The following is a 12,427-nucleotide window of genomic DNA, read 5'->3' on the forward strand; positions in this document are numbered from 1 at the left end:
CCAAACAAAAAAGTTCTTGTCAGTATTTGAGTCATTTGATCATAACTCTACAAAGAGTAAGGACTTGTGGTTCTCTTCCTTGTTACAGCACAGTGTGTTGGACTTCATCTTTGATTGCCAAATCTGATCTTAACAAATTTAATCCAGGTCGAAGCCTAATGGTACAAGGTTCTTTTCATGAGCACAATCAAGTTTCCACGAAATCGTAGACTGAATTTGACATGGGCTTTTGCTCACCTTTAGAGACTGACTCACATTTTATACTAAGAGTGTCAGATCCAAAAACAGACATTATGTCTATTCCATGATGCATGGAAAATGTCTGGTATGGTATCTGGCACATCTTTCACGTTGAACATTTAGTATGCAATATATCAACTTACTAGGTAGGTGAGGATGATTACACCGTTTTTATGGGTAATGAAAATGAAGCTCAAGAAGATTCACAGAAAAAAGATGTAAAAAAAGAAAAAAAAACAGCTTTGAAATAAGATATATGTGACAGATAGTGCTAATGTGCATACCCATGAGCACATTCAGAACTGTGTTAGACTTCCTGTAAACATCATGAAACGCCCTTCTTTTTGTTCCCACACAAGTTAGCATCTGAGTGTATAAGCAAAAAGCCCTCATGGGCTGCAAGAACGAGCATCATTTATGAGAAGCCCTGATGAATTGTTATTGCCTGGTTCTGTGGTTAACCTTTGGGCTGTTCACTCTTCCAGAAGAAACATTCTCTCCTCTGTTGTGTTATTCATTCCTATGTGCGTGGCTGGGAGGCAAAGTTCTCTTCAGTTGGCTTGGAGTCATGAGGTATGCTTACCTTTTACACAAAGCAAATAGTTTTTCATGTAATAGTGGAAAATTTATTGAATGGGAAAATGATCATGACATTTTTGTTTATAGGGACATTGTTTATAGACCACAAAACAGCATTTACAATAGGCTGTTGTTCTTGCAATTAAAAAAATGATAACTGAGATATCCCATTGGTACATTTTTATACTTTATAGAATGTCAAAAATAAACTTGTAGGGCTTTGGGGTCTTAAAAGCTTCTTCTTTTTGTTCACAAAGTATAACTTACATACAATAAATGGCACAAGTCTTCAGCGTACAATTTGATGAAATTTTACAAATGCAGCCACCCGTACAACCACCACCTAGATAAAGATGTAAGTCTCACCCAGCATCTAGGAGGTGCCTGCCCTCTTGTCCCCTCCCAATGATGTTGGCTTCTATAACCACTGACTCATCTTGTCTGTTTTTAAAATTCATAAAAATGGAATAACACAGGTTTTATTCACTGGCATCGAGGCTCTTTGGCTTGTTGTTATATTGGTGAGATTGTTCCATTCAAGACATATTTTTCCATATTTTATTCAGTATATATAGGGCACATGGGTCATTTCCAGATTTTGGAAAAATTATGAATGAAGTTGTTATGAACATCCTTGGATACGCCTTTTGTTGCACCAATTTACAAACCTTTATTAGGTATATATTTAGATGTTGAGTTACTTGCTCCTGGAGTGTGCAGTTTTTAGCCTTAATAGAACTCTCCAGTTTTCCAAAGTCATTGGGCCAGTTTTTGCTAACTGCCAGCAGTGAATAAAATTCCCCACTGCTCCACACTCTTGGAAATTCTTGGTATTGTCAGGTATTTTGTTTCTTGGGTTTTGTATTTTTGTTTTTCATTTTAGCAGTTCTTGTAGGTATGAGTAACATCTTGTTTTGGTTTTAATTTGCATTTTCTGATGACCACCAATGTTGAACATGTATTTATCAGCCATTTGGACATCCTCTTTTGTGAAATGCTTCTTCAGGCCTTTTGACTGCCTATTAAAAATTGGTATGGCTATTAATAAATCAGTATACTTATGCTGATTTATGGTAGTTAATTTTTTTATTTGATTTCTTTTTTGGGGGATGCATGTAGTTTGAATATCTTCCCTACTCTGTTGCTTTGTCAGTATCTTAATGGTGTCTTTTGTTGAACAGAAATTTTTAATGTATTAAACAATATAAAAATCCTTTATTGCTGGTATATTTTGTGTTCTTTGAAAGAGATATTTGCCTGCTCCAGGGTCATGAAAATGTAATTTTATATTTTCTTCTAGAGACTTTTTTTTTTTAATCGAGTATATTCAGGTGTATGATTTGTCTGGAATTGAACTTTATGTATTTTAAAATTCAAGGTTCATTTTTCTCTGTATTAATATTCTACTAATTTAGTACTGACTATTGTCATTGTTATCCTTTATCCACTTCGTGGCAGACATCTTAGATATTATTATATGACCATGTATGCATGCAGATGTTTTTGGTGTTTATCTATGCCTACATGCTTGCTTCAATTAATGTAGATTATAATAAGGAGGATAAGTACTCAACCTTCATTCTTTTTGAGGTTATATTGTCTTGGCTTGACTCTTGCATTTTCAAACAAATTTTAGAATCAGCTCATTGACTTCCATACAGTGTTGATGCTGTACAACAAACCCTTCAGATCCACCTTCCTCTTGACGTCTGCTCTCCCTTGCCAGCGTCTGTCTCTGTTTACTTCCACAGACCATGCTTGTGATTATCTTTGAAGGACTCCCCCAAAGCTACTTAGTTATTTTGCCCAAATGCACAGGAACTAGAAATGTCTCCGAGTTTATGTCCTCCTGGGGCAGGTCTTAGGAATGAGTCACCGGTACAGGATTATAAAATCCTAACTTGTTTGCTTTAAAGGAGGAAAGCTCTGAAGTGTAAGTCACCCTCTGAGGTCCTGGAGGATCAGGCTGAAATCAGGCTTTTGCTTGTTTGCCTCCCTTCTGTGTTCTCCTTACCACTTCTGGATCAGTTTCTTGTGAGAACATCTCCTCAATAAAGCACCTGCCTACAAATATTAGTTTCAGAGTTTACTCATGTGTGTTCCACACTACGATTTCTCAGAAAAAAAGTTCTGGGATTTTGTTTGCTGTTGCATTGAATTTAGAGATCAGATTGGAGAGAACTGACAAATTGTGATATTAAACATGGTAGAACCTCAATGTACTCAGGTCTTATTTAATTAGTTTATTTATTATTTTTTTACATAAATATTTTGTTATATTAATTCATATGTACTTGACATTTCTTGAAGCTATTGTAAGAAGTTTTTCTTAAATTATATATTGATCTTGTGGTCTTCCTGTTAATCCTAATAATTTATCCACAGACCCTTTTAGATTTTTCTATGAGCATATTATGCTGTTTATGTGTAATAATAATCTGTTTTTTCTTTTGCCATTCTTATGTGTTTTTTTTCCTCCTGACTTATTGCATGTACTAGAACATTTTAATAGAATCCTAAATAGAGGAAGCAATATAGCAAACAGCAATTTTCACTCAACTAGACGCCAGGACCATGATTTCCACAGTTCAACCTTTCAGCTGAGAAATATTGCAGGATAACACTTAATATCAGTTATACCAAACATAAATTTTATACAGTGATAAAATTTGTATTAACAGTGAAAGATTTGCAATATATTTATTGTCATTTGTGAACTTTTGGTTTGGTATATTTACAAATGAATATATTTGCCATGATACTTATCAACCAGTACAACTTTCAGAGATTGGAAATGGGGCTTTTTGTGCTTTAATTTTGATAATATTATATTTGCTATTCAACATTCTTGCCTACTTACTCTGTTTTCTCCAAAATTTCTTAAAAGAACAACACCAATAGGTAGGATGAGAAATAAAGAATTACTGTATAAATGTTTACCTGAATACCCTGTTCTCTAAGGCAGAACCTCTTCAAACAGAATCTTTCTTGACCTGCTTAGAGGAGCTCAGCAGAGTGACCTCTGAGTTCATAGATGAGTACTGTTCTAATTGCTCCCTGGGTGTCACTAAACAGATAATGACATGTGTTTGCTTTGATCACAACCTTGCTTTTTAGAAGTTCGTAGCCTTGTGGTAGACATAGCTACGCACACACATTACTTCCTAACTAGGCGTTTTATTCTTTTTGTTTGTGCTTGGGAGGGCACAAGGTACTACAGAGGCATACAAGTGACAGCTTCTCTGCAGTCTTTCTAGAGTAATCTGGATGTAGCAAGAGAAAGCCCAGATACCTAAAAACCTTGCAGGGTTTGTGGTCAGATCATAGTGGCTTGGTTGGGCTAAGGTGAGAGTGAAGTGCTGGGCAGTGACCTAGAAAAGTGAACCAGGGCAGACCATAAAAATTGTGAAGGGCCTTGAGAAACTTCAAAGCTCAGGCTTCTGCTTGAGGTCCATGGAGTGAAGCCCTGTGCCAAGGCTTGCCCAGAGCTGCCAGTCCCTCTCCTTCCTGACTCCCCATGTCTCTTAGCCAGTCCTGCCTCTGGCCCCAGTGTGGAAAAATATGTTAATTAATGATGAAAACCCTTCTGCTCTCTGGGCCTGTTCAGGTTTCCTGGGAGTGCTTTGCAGAAATAAGTCCAGCCTGTTGCTGTCAACAGTTCCTGTGACTCCTGCAGTAACAAGATCCTTGGTCCCAAAGCGGTTTCCCCATCTCTGGGGTGTGCCTGCCCCAGCGTCACTCACAACATCACATCACTGTGGCCTTGTGTTCCAGCATGTGATCCATCAGGCTCTGGAGCCTGTCAGAGACACAGGGAACTGCATGTGTCAGGGAGAAAGGGGCAGGGCCCAGAGGACTAAGGCAATGTACACGTAGCATTTTGGCTCCTAGTGGTGTTTGTAGAAAAAGAAGGATTTTTACCGAGAAGTGAAGAGCTCCCCCTCCCTCATTTTTATTTTATTTTATGTTTTTTGCAGAGGCCGTTCTTCTATTTATATCTGTTTAGGACTTTGAAAGTATGTTATAGACTAGTTTTTTTTTTTTTTAGTTGAAATTACTGATTAGATTGTACAAATCTGGTTCATTGTGCTTCTGGCTATCTTTTCCAAGCATTCAGAAATAAGCCACATTAACAGTGAGAAGGAAAAGGAGGTAGATTCAGACATTTGGAGCAAACATGGAGGGGCAACAGGAACTTGGAAGTAATTTATTTGGAGAGGCATTTCCGTCTTCCAGTTCACATTTAATTGGGTTACTTCTTAGCAAGCAACCTTAGTAGTTAGGAATAATTGCTCCTCTACACCCTCTGAACAAATGCTCTACTCCCATCTAATCAGTGAATATGATATTTATTCTTTATGTATTTATCTGCCCCCCCCCATGCTGCCTTGATCCATTTTTACCCTTCTCTGACCTGCTCTTGACCCAGGAAGACTGACATCTGCAGGCCACATGACCCAGGCTCTCTGGACCTCCAACCTCCATCTGGGTTTGGCCAATAAAGGCTCTGGCAGGAGATTAGAGAGAGGAGAGAAGAGAGCTGGGTCTGTTGCTCCCTCTCTCCTTGCCCCTGTGTGGCTGTGCTCTGCAGGGTCTGGGTCTGTCTATGGCTATGCCTACTGTTAACAGTAGCTGCTGATTTCCCCAAGCTCTAGTAATAACCATACCTTCCCTGGGCCCTCAGATCTGGGGTTGGCAGTGGCTCTCTCCTCTTGGTTATGCCTAGAAGCCTCTTCATTCCTTTCTGGTTCCCTTAGCCTTGGCCTCCTCTCTCAGGAAGGTCTTTGACTAAGTTAGCCTCCTCTGAGTGTACCTCCCATGTCCTAGCAGGTCTAATTTCAATCTATTAGTATTATTCCTCGGGGATCTTTTCCTTCATTTCCCACTAACTACTCTTTGCATTTCTGGATGTGTGCATCTGTGTGACAGCCAACTCTCCTGCCTCCAATCCAGCCTGCTCCCCTCCTTCCTCATGGTGCAGCCAGAGACTACCAGATTGCACATGTGAGCATGCTACTTTTAATCCTCTGATGGCATTTTATTTCTCTTCCGATCAAGGTCAGATGGCTTGCTGACAAAGCCCTCATGTTGTGGCCTTAGCCTTTTTCTCCACCTCTGCCTCTCCTTTCCCAGGACCTGTGTTCCAGCTATGAGGAAGCATTGGCTCAAGAATTCTATGTCCATCTAACATGCTTCTCTTCCCCCACGAAGGAGTCTACATATATAATATTGAGCAACAAGCTGAGTGTTTTTCTTAAAGGATAATTCAGTTTCATCCTTACCCCAACCCCATTAGGAATATAATACTATAGTTGCCAGTTTGAAAGTGGAAAGCTTAAAGAACAAATCAGTGATAGAACTTTCCATGGTCACTCAGCCAGGAAGTGGTAGAGACAAGTTTTGAATCCAGCCAACTGGGCTCCAGAGAGCCTGAGAGGTGGCCAACTCTTCTTAGAGATCCCAACAACCATGTTGTCTCCACTGGGAAGTTTTTTTGGCTTCCTTCAGCTGAAGGCATAATACCCTCCTCTGGGTTTCTACAGTTTGTTCCTTGACTATTTTGTTCCCCAAATAGAGACAGGGTCTGTGTCCATGCCCATATGATGTGCTCAAGGACTGTGAGAAGGCTGCTAAGGCAAAGCCACCCATCTGCTTCCATCAGCAGGCACTATGTGAGGTGCTGGGCACACCATGTGCTCCATCACTGGGGAATGAATGGGTGAAGGAGTGCATTTAAAAGTGCTCATTTGGATCAGGTGTATGTGTGTGTGTGTGTGTGTGTGTGTGTGTGTGTGTGTGTGTTAGAAAAGGGAAGGCCAGTTAATCCTTCCTAGATATTTTATTCAAATGTTGAAATTTAATTAAGCCCGTCATGCACTGGGCATTGTTTCGGGCACAGAGAAAGAGCAGTGAACAAGAAGACAGCCCTGCCCTGTCAGAACTGACATTTGAGTTACTGATCGATACCCTGGCCAACATGGAATCCTATATGAAGAAAAGAAGAGGAGGAGCAGAAGTGATATTCTGAGGTGCTACAAAGAACAAAAAAGTAGCATGATTGACAGAAAACGACAGTGTCAGCTAGTGTAGAGGTGATGTGTGAAGGCAGGCTTAGAAGAGGCGAGGCAGGGGGTTCTGTGAGGATCTGAGGACCTGGGGAGGTGAGTTGAGGCAGAAGAAGTAGCAGGAGTCAGGTCTTGGGCAGGACAGAGCTTGGTATGTTTGAAGGAGGGAGGGACCTGCTGCGTGGCCAGAGTGAGGGAGGAATGGATCTGAGGGTCAGGGGCTGGAGGGCCTCGGGAGGTGGACAGGAGGTTCACACCGAATCCAACTGTGAGGCAAAGACATTGATGCTTTTCACCAGGACACAGATAGCATCTGATTTTCATAATAGAAGATGTCTTTCTGTAGTGAGCACATTTTTTTTTCCTATTCTCATTATCTCTTGACTCTCCAATATGTGTAAGGTCAGTACCCTTAACTAGCTAAGAGTAGTGAAAATAATGATTAGAAACATTAGATGATAATTGCATCTATGTGTCTTTTTATATTAACATGATGTAGAAATTTTCCAGTTATCAAAATATGCTCTGTATGTCAGGTATTGAGAAAGGTTCTTCATATATTTAACTTATAAAGATTTGATGAGAATTAAATAGTATAATGATTTTTCCCCCCATCTGGGAAAGGGAGATAAGAAAAGATTCAATGAGACCTGAAAAGATTCAATGACCTTCTTATAACATAGCTGGCAGGTTTCAGCCTGTCTGCCCCTTCAGCCTGGGTTTTTTTTCCACTCTGCCCACTACTTGCCATGGAGTAAACCAGCCCCTGGTTCACCGATACCTATGGCATTACATGGGGGCATCAGTGCAGGGGACCTGCCAACAGCCATGTAAAAAATAATTTATTTTTTAATCCTTTCAACAATCCTGCAAGAGAGATGTGGAGATAGTTATCTCTGAGCTGCTTAAGGTGGAGAAATGCCTTGGGTGGGTTCTAGAGGTTGAAAGTCATTTCTGTCTGACTCCAGAGTCTCACACTCCTCCAATCCCCGCCCCACACACGAGCACATTCAATAGAGGGTTCTGCCATGACAGAAACGTGCTGTTATCTACTCCCCACGATGCAGTGGGCACCAGCCATCCGTGGCTATTGAGCACCTGAAAGGTAATGGACAAATTGAATTTTTAATTTTTTTAAATTTTTAATTAATTGAAACTCAAACAATCCTTGGTAGCCAGTGGCTACAAGAGTGGTTGCTTAACTTACATCATGGAAATGAACTAGGACCAAGCTCCGTTATATGCTCCCCCATCTCTCCTCTCCTCCCAGCCCTCAGCTTTTTCTTACTGTCACTACTTACTGAGATCCAACCATGTCCGAGGCAGTGAATGGGTGAGGGGTGGGCTGGGCCCGGATGATCAGACCCAGTGTCTGCTCTGGCTTCTGTTCAAGGTAGGGAGATCAGACATGTGCGTAAATAACTAAGATACAAAGTTGAAGGTTTAATGTTCTAAGTGCCCTGAGAGAGGAGCAGATAAGGGGCCAGTGGATAAGAGGGCTCGCCCTGTGTCCTTATAGGGCTGCTGGGGGAGCCTGAGATAACCGATGAGAATGTGTCCTTAACAGTGGCGTGCTTTGTAAATCGTCAGGCACTTGGCAGACACCAGCCATCCGAGACAACACGGTCTTAACCATGTGACCTAGCAGTATTGCAAGGGCTGGCATCTCTGGTCTCATTCAATATTCACAAGTCCACACTGAGGGGTGCAGGAGCCCATGTGCTTTGCTTGCAGAGAGGCAGACAGGGCAGAAAGGGCAGGCACCTGTCTAAGGACACACAGCCGGTTGGGACAGAGCCTGGTCTCCAGACTCCAGGATCGGGGAATCTTTGCACGGCCCTCCCTGCCCTCAGCAGGTTTTGTGAGTCATTATTATCCATCCGCCTTTATTACTGGCATTGGTGGGGCTCAGAGGGAAATAACCTAAGGTTTAGGCAATTCTGAAGCTAGCTGGGCTGTGCTACAGCCACGCCCCTGACCCAGGGCAGGTCTTTTGGGCACATCCAGGCCTTTGTCATAACAGGGGATGTGCCAGAGGATGAGGTCAATGGTGAGGCCATTCTGGTGTGGCCAGAGGTGGACCCAGATTCCATAGTTTTGCAGGTTGTCCAAATAGGCAGGTTCCCAAGGGGTTTAACTCTCCTGGCATTCACTACTGAAGGTTCTCAGCCCAGGAGAATGATTAAAAGCTGGTGGTCTGAAAGGTTCACGAGTGCCTTCCGTTCTTCCATCCAGATCCCTCTTAATGTAGATAAGATCATGACGCAGAAAAATCAAGAGCTAGCCAACTCTTGCTTCTGTTCTATTAAATCTATGTTCCTCGATTCTCATCCCGAACCACATCTCTAGCTAAACCAATTTAGGACTTTCTTTCAGGGTTTGCTTTGAAAATTGGATACAGAACAACACATACAAGTGATTGTGTAACTGCTCTCGTTCATGTCTTCAGGAGATGGTTGGTTGATGTTTGTCCATGGACACAGGTGCATCAGAGCCAGGAGGAACCTTGGGGCTCATCCATCAAGCCCTCTACCTTATAGACGTGGAGACTAAAGCACAACTGGTTGAACGATTTGCTCAGGTCACATAGAAAAGTGGCTGCATCACCCTTCAAGAACAGTTTTCAGTTCTGCTTCCTCCAGAAAGATGCCTTAATTTTTCTAGCACACACCAATCCCTCTATTCATCCCCCTTTACATTTTTATTATCCATCCCCCTCTTAACATTTTTATTATCTCTTCCACACACTTTGACCTTCTAGTGGATACACAACTCCAAGGAAAGGGAATTAGCAGGTATTTAACATCTGCTCTGGGCCAGGATTTGCATGATTATCTCATTAAGCTTCTCAGCAACCCAGGAAGAGGATGTCATTATCCCTTTTTTGGAAGGCAGGGTGCTAAGTCTCAGAGAGGAGCGGTAGCTTGCTCTGGACCACACAGCTGTCTTATTAATTTAGTCAGTAAAACTTTATGGCACACCTGCTCTGTATGAGGCAGTACTCTAGGTGGAGTAAAGTCCTTTATCTCACAGGATTTTTGTTCTGGTGGGAGACACAGAAGACAACAAATAGAAAAATTTCCTTAGACCTCCAGCCAAATGGGATTGTTATTTTTCCTGAAAACATCCCACAATCTTCCTAGTTTTGCTGTCCTTTCTTCCCCCCATCAGGAAGTCAACCTTTGGTTCGCACATTCTTAGGGTCTATTTCCACCAGGAAGGGTCCTCTGGCTCCTCCAACGAGAGCCTGAGAACAAACTCACATTGAGCATTTATTGTACGTTGGTGTTCTAGGCTGGCTACACGCCTGATCTCTTCTTGTCCTCACAAGAGCCCACTGGGGTCAATACTGTCAACTTTATAGATAAAGAGGCCGAGGCTCAGAGAGGCCAAACTTGTCCTTTATTGTCACTTCATCTGCTGTGTCTAATAAGTGGTAGAGTATGGGCAAGCTGTCTCCAGAAAGCATGTGCTTAAGTTTTACTCTACCCGCAGTCCAGACAGAACTCTTTCCACCTCCCGTCATGGTGAACCATGCTATCTGAAGCAGTGTTATAAGAGGAGAGATCACAAAAGTGTTGGAGAGCAGGCCCAGACCAAGCTCAAGTGCGGGCAATCATGTCATCTCTCTCGATTTACAAGCTTAACATTTTGCAGGTTCAAATATTCATCCTATAGAATCATCTGTTCTAGAAGCACCCTCGGGCACAGTCCCCGAAATTCATAGTAGATATACAGTCAGTGTTTGCTGATCTGAATCTGGGTGGAGCAAATAATTAAATATGTTGGTCCTTCCCTCCCTGGCCACATTGTGACTTTCCAGTTAGGCTCTGTTGCAACGTGCTGCCTTAGCAAAATACTGTGTCTCTCTCTTGATCGTCATCTGATTCCTCTACATATAAGCTTCACGTTGACTGGGCCGTGTTTCATTTGCTTCTGTAAGCACAGTAGCAGCCTTGCATATAACTCACACAATGCGTGTGATAATTACTTAATGACTGAGCTGATTTTAAATGAAAAAGCCCTGTACACTTGAGCCTCTGCCTTTCTGGCCACAAGGCCAAAGATGATTGGTTCAATCGGAACCAGGTATCCATCCCTGGGGCCTATCAGTTTCTCTCTCTAACGAATTTGGAATTGGGACTTGCAGATGGAATCAGCTGGTGGTGGGAGACAAGTCAAAGGATCCTATGAACTTCAGGGCTGTTCCAGTTAATGACAGCTAAGAAAAAGTGACCTTAGTAGTATAAGTCAACCATTTATTATACTCATGAATTGTGAGAATCTAGAATTCAGAAAGGGCATAGTAGGGATAACTTGTTTCTGTTCCACTCTAGTGGGGTCCTAGTTTAAAGATTCCAACGTGGGAATCATCTGAAGCCTCATTCACTCACAGGCCTGGCAGTGGACTCTGGCTGTCTACTGGAGGACTCAGTTCTTTCCCACGTTGTCTCACCACAGGCTATTTAGGGCTCCCACATGGGACGATGGTTGGATTCCCAAAATGAATGTCCCAGAAAGAAATCAGGTGAAAGATGTATAGTCTTTTATCACTTTGACCTCTGATGTCACTTCCACCCTGTTCTGTTCCTCAAGGAAGTCACAATATCAGCTTCACTAGGAGGAGACACACGTTCTATCTCTTGAGAAAGAATGGCCAGTGTTTGGAAGAAGTTGAAGAATTTAAAATGTAGCCAATTTGGAAAGTACAGTGCCACAGGTACCACGGGCTGACATGTGGGGGCTTCTACAGTGGAGTATATATACAAGAAGAAAATCCAAAGATGATTTACAGGGAAAAGGACTGTTGAATGGAGCAGACGGACTAAGTAAGAAATGTGAAAGAAAACGCCATTTGTCAGAGAGTGGGAATTTTACAGTTGGGTTTTCCAAAGAAGATACTTCAGAGTTTGGGGCATAAGATGTTTATTAGGGATCAACACTTGGGAAAGGAAGTGAGTGAAACCAATCCTGGGCAGCCGGAGGAGCTGAACAGGGGGAGAGATCTGACAGAGCCTCCGCCAACCCAGTGGGTGATCTGGAGTGAATTTTTGCCCATCAGAGTTGTTCTTTGTCAGGTTGAAATGACTGGGCCTTTATACCCTACCTTGCTGAATCACAGACTGTGAGCTACCCAGCAGGGCACCACCGTCAGTGAGCTGGGGCTCAGAAGTAGCTGACAGCTGGATGTTAGTCCTCTCAGCTGGGAAAGCACATTTTTTTTTTTTTTTTTGGAATGGGGCTCTGTGTGGTGCATCTCTGTGTCCACCACGAGGGGGAAGACTTTCCTGTTGCTATGGGTCCTGCAAGGGAGTTCCATGAAATGCCCTTCCGTGGTGACATGCGCCACCCTCCATTAAGTTGAATGGATTTCCATGTCTAGTAACCCAATATGCCAGCCCAGGGCTCTGGATCTCTGTTTCTCTACCTGTAAAGCAAGGGGGTTGGATGTGCTCTCCTGCTTTGAAATCTGGCGATTCTTATCGCCTTTTACAGAGCCCACTCTGCGGAAAGCGGAACATGGCTCACTTGTTGCTGCGAGC

This window comes from Urocitellus parryii, chromosome 11, assembly GCF_045843805.1.
Source record: "Urocitellus parryii isolate mUroPar1 chromosome 11, mUroPar1.hap1, whole genome shotgun sequence".
NCBI classification, from domain to species: domain Eukaryota; kingdom Metazoa; phylum Chordata; class Mammalia; order Rodentia; family Sciuridae; genus Urocitellus; species Urocitellus parryii.